The sequence below is a fragment of the Ischnura elegans genome, chromosome 8 (assembly GCF_921293095.1).
Source record: "Ischnura elegans chromosome 8, ioIscEleg1.1, whole genome shotgun sequence".
In the NCBI taxonomy this organism is placed as follows: domain Eukaryota; kingdom Metazoa; phylum Arthropoda; class Insecta; order Odonata; family Coenagrionidae; genus Ischnura; species Ischnura elegans.
Window position 1 is genome coordinate 115,108,439 of NC_060253.1, and position 5,246 is coordinate 115,113,684.

Here is a 5,246-nt window from a genome sequence, read left to right on the forward strand (position 1 = left end):
ATTTTGTGATGGCGAATTTAGCTGTGATGAAAAATATTGATTAGTAGCAAATATACGTTGAAGTATGCTATGGAAGAAGAAAATAATCCGTGCTTCGTAGTGAATACTGACAAAAAGGGATTGAAAGAATACTGTTTCATGCACAATTGAATCAACGCCTGAATAAGTTTTTGAATTCCCGGAAACAGTGGCAGTGGCTTTTAGCGTCACGAAGAGATTTAAGAAGTTGCCATTGTCAGCATCAACCCATCTCTGCTGTGCTGCATGTTAATGTAAGTAAATGGAACATTTTTTTTCCATTCGATACTTATGTATGATTAATGAACCGCCAATTACTATCCATTAATTATTTAAGATTACTCATTATTTTATTCTCAGGGTAATTACAATTTAGCATGGTCTTTACTTTCGCTGGCATAGTGAAAAGAATCCATTCAGACGGTTAAAGTTGAAATATCAGGGTTCTCGCAGTAGAATCCACTTTGTTAACAGTTCTTTATGACATTAGTCTCAACCTCAATTAACTCATTTATGAATGATTTATCTTGAAAATGAGTAACTATTTGGAATATGTCGAGGAATAATAGCAATTAATAAGCTGTTCTAAACATAGCCATCAGTTGAACTCTCTCCGATCGTTATAATTTAGGCATTGATTTGTGCTTTAGTACATTTTAACAGACAATCCACTTGGCGTATTGTGTAGTTTTATGGGGAAACACAAGTGCTGCTGCTAGAGCATTCTCTATGCAAAAAAGAGCCTTGAAAGTTATGGCAAATGTGTCCATCAGGTCTCCTGGAAAGCCATTATTTCTAAAATATAATATAATGACACTACCAAGTATGTACATTTTTTACTGTGCATTATTTGTAAAAAAGAACCCTACCTTATTTTTACCAAACTCCTCGGTTCATGCCTATCTGACCCGTGGGAGTGAAAATATACATATTTTACAACAATTATGTGCCAAAAGAGGTCCACATCACTCTGCCTCGCTTATTTTTAACAAATTGCCTACGAGTATAAAACATATTTCAAATATTAATGTTTTTAAGACAGAATTTAAAAAAATTTTACAGCCTAAGGGTTATTATAATGTAAATGAATTCTTGTCTGATAGTGTATGACAACATGTATGTTTTGATGTTCTATGTCACATGTTCTATGTCTGTTCTATGTCTCCCTGACAATGTTCTAGGTCACATGTTTGACCCATGGAACAATAAAGATATTATTATTATTACATATTGCACTCAAGGGCATAAGTAACACGTTTCTAAGTTGTTTCTGTACAATAAGATTGCAATCCTTAAAATTTGTGTTATGTAATCAATTACTCGTGTTTGTTGATAGAAAAATTAGTGGTATATTAAAATCTATGGTTATCACCTGTTTGATAAGCATGTAGGCAGGATTTATGATGATTAAGTACCAAGTCTGCTAAGGAAGTATAATGTAAGCAAATCAATTGGTATTAGTGTATTTATAACAATTTTATATTTACAGGCTGCAGTAAATTAAAACAACATAATAGCCAGTGCCTCATGTGGATGGGAGGAATGGCACCTGGGTTTTCTCACTTGGAGAGGAAAGTAGGTGCTTTATTGGCTTGTGACCCAAAGCAAAAGGGTGCTGCTGTGGAGGAGATGAAATTCAGCCAATTGCCATTGACATCAGATGAGGATTTCATCAAACTCTGCCGTAGGATAAGTGAAGATCCCTCATTTGAGCCAAAGGTGGTAAGTGAATAATGATAATTTGTGTGCTGCCATCCTGATTCAAATAATGTATGATTTTTTAAATGAAAGAACAATTAAGTTTTTGTAAGAAAGTTTCATAAGAGTTTCATTAGTAAGAAAGTTTCAGAAGTATATCTTGAGCTCGCCAGACATTCGTAGGTGCTTGGAATTCCAACTGCTATAAAAATACTCAAGTACAACATAATTTTGAAGTGGGTATGGATTAATGTCCAATGAAATATTAAAAAATTATGGTATGATTGGATTTTTGTTATTTCATATGCACTTGTGCACACATACTACATGTGCATACTAACCATGACAACTGTGTTAATTTCATTGGTGAATTTTTCTTCTGGCTGAAACATGATTTTTATTATTCTTGTATTAGCTGTTAACTCTTCATTGATTTGGTCTTTTTTATCTCTAGATGCAATGTTTGGTAGCAGTTGAATGAGCACTTCTACAAAATATGTTGCGTCGTCTTAGAATGACAATGTAGCAGAGCTGTAAGCCCTTACAGGCAAACTTCAGAAGAATTCGGTTAAGAAATCATTTTATAGCACTCCAGTGTGTCCTGTTATTTTTTGTGAGTGCATCCAACTAGATATTCTAAGATTATTATAATAATTGATCATTGAAATGAACTTTTAACTTATTACATTAAGTGATATTAACAATGTTTTTTATAATTTTATAGGTGTATGCAGAAGGGTCGACCGTGATGCATCAGATGTGGAGCTGGAAGGGTGTCTGAGTAATTGGCTCAACCAGGCTAAAGTCGGGAAAATAAGATAGTAAGTAGTTGCTTCTCATTTCTATGCCACACTAATTCGATCATCCCAGACATTTTCTTCATATTTTCCATTCCCTCTTACAATAGGTATACACTATAATGTTCCATGATATATCATTTCACATGGAGTAATTACTATTTTCTCTTCAGGGATTGGCAGGATAAACAGACTGAGGATCAGGCTGATGAAGACAATAATTTTGCTTAATAAGTTCATCAGTAACGATCTATAAGTATGTAACCATGTAAGTTCCATGCGCAACCTTGTACTCCCATAACTAAACAAGAATTCAAAAGAATGAAGTATTAATTTTACATTCTCACAGCCAATCAGCATACTTGTGAATGTTTTGATGAAATTCGAGCAATATGTTTTTACCTTTTGAAGATTTCTGTATTTTAGTTATTACCATGTGTGGCCTAGGGGGTCATAAATTTTTTAAAGTGTTTCTGTCTTTGATGTTTCCTATTCAGTTTGTAAGTATTTCACTCACTTCATTAATAATGATTAACTATCGATGACTAGATATCTACTTTCGGTATGTCCACCGCTGCCTCAGCATGTACATAATTAATGAGAAAAATAAATTCTTCAGCATTTATTTGTTGCCCATTTTATTAAATAAATTTAGCTCCCAAATTCTGTGCATGTGAAATGACTAACAATTGATAGAGTGGAAAATTTTAAATTTTGTTGTTCTAAATTAATCATTATTTAGGAGAGCATTTTAAAAGCAGAAATTTTAAGTCAGTTTTTCCTCAGCAAGTGTCACTACAGAAATGGTAGGTGTGGAACTAGTTTTCCTAGTATGTAGCAATGTGACACTACACATTTTCAGCAGGTGTGATGTGACAAGTTTGATGCGACAAGTTTGCTGCAAGTTTGATGCGACAAGTGTGCTGCATGTTTGAAAAAGCATAACAAGGCGGTTTGATTCAAGCTTGCAGGCTTGTCATGACAAGCTTTCTGCAAACTTACAACTATATCGTGACAAGCTTGCAGCAAGTTTAGCATGCTATCTGGGATCAATGTTAACACACATAAAGAACTCAGAACAATATTTCAATTGCCAGCTCACTGAAGAGTCGATGAACTAATATTGTCCACCAACAAGAAGATAAAGGTATCACCAATTATCAATGGGAACACAAATTAAGAACTCAAAAGAGTAATCTAATTGCCAGCTCACTGAAGAGTCCATCAGCTAACATTGTTCATCACAGGAAGCTAAAGTTCTAAATACAAATGTATACAATTTTATACAGGATTTCCTGTATAAAACTGTACACAATTGTATACAAAATGTGTACATTGTATACAAATTTGGCTTCATACAATTGTATACAGTGTATACAATTTACACATTTTCATACACTGTATACAATTGTATACATTTCATACAATTGTATACGTTTCATACATTTGTATACATTTCATACAATTGTATACATTTCATACAGTTGTATACATTTCACTCGCACGCTCCGCGCGCTCGTTAAGGGGCTCCGCCCCTTAAAAACCCCGGTTCCGGCTTCGCCGTCTATATTTGTGTTCGCTCGAAGACTTTTAAAGTTCGAATAATCTCACCTCAGCTAGGGGCCGGCTTCGCCGGCCAGGGGGTAGGTTCAGTGTGCCCCCCCGGGGCTTCCCCGCTTAATACTCGGAACGGCTTCGCCGTTCCTCGTCTAAGGTCGCCATAGCCGCCCAGAGGGCGAAGGCATTTCGGAGCTGTTTCACCGTTTTTCGTTTGAGGGGAGTCCACAGCTTCTGCGCCGCTTGAACATCGGGGCGGCTTCGCCGCCCAAGGGTTACTGAAGCTCCTCCTCGCCTACGCCAGTTACTCCTTCTTCGGCTTCGCCGCCTTGGGATTGAGGATTTTTTTTGGTGATGTTCCAGGAGGTGATCGGGGGTTTTCTGGTATTTTTCCCGTATGGTTTACGGTGGGTCGCCCTCACCAAATATTCCGGATCTAGAGCTCAGAGGGGACGGGAAGTGCGGCGTAATGTTTGAGAGAAGTTCCCAAATGGGAGACTTAATGGCACATTTTACATTTGGGGGGTATTTCAGGGGGATTCCGGGGGTTTATGTGTGTATTCCAGGTGGTCACCATCCGTTCAAATAATTTCCGTGGGGATGAATCGTTGGGGGCGGTGGTATACTCACGAAGAGTACCCAAAAAGTAGAGTAATATGCAAAATTTTATTTTTAGGGGGGTGTATGTGGGTTTACCGGGGGTTTATAGGTTTGTCCTACCAGGGATCATCAGTCGTCGACATCAATACCGTAGTGATGAGTGGCAAGGCTTGGGATAGTGGCGGAATCGTGACGAAAAATACCCGAAAAGGCTACTTATATGCAAATTTTAATTTTTAGAGGGTTTCGGGGGGTTTAAATATGACGATACCATATGGTCACATTCATTTGCTGTCATATCTAACAGTATGAACTCCATATTTCAGGAGTAATAAAAAAAAAAAGGAAACCAGTCCCCGAAAAAAGTGAGTAGTGCCCGCCATTTTTATTTTTTTGCGTTTAAATCCATTAAATCATTTACTAGATGTTTATGTTTTCTGAAAGACAATTCATAGTTGTATGTAACTACAAAGTTTGAAAGAAATCAGTCGGTCAAAAATTGACAAAACCTTCTGTTAATCTTTTGGAAATCGTAATTTTCGGTGATTTTCGGAATACTTTAATTTTTTTCTGAGT

General features: G+C 36.6%; 1 long non-coding RNA gene across 1 annotated transcript; it reads left to right on the forward strand.

Annotated features, from left to right (window-relative positions):
* Positions 1–239: 239 nt before the first annotated feature.
* On the forward strand, positions 240–2,257 carry LOC124163571. Its single transcript, XR_006865807.1, has 3 exons — positions 240–272; positions 1,508–1,740; positions 2,171–2,257. It is a non-coding gene; the product is annotated as an uncharacterized LOC124163571 (long non-coding RNA).
* The last annotated feature ends 2,989 nt before the right edge of the window (positions 2,258–5,246 follow it).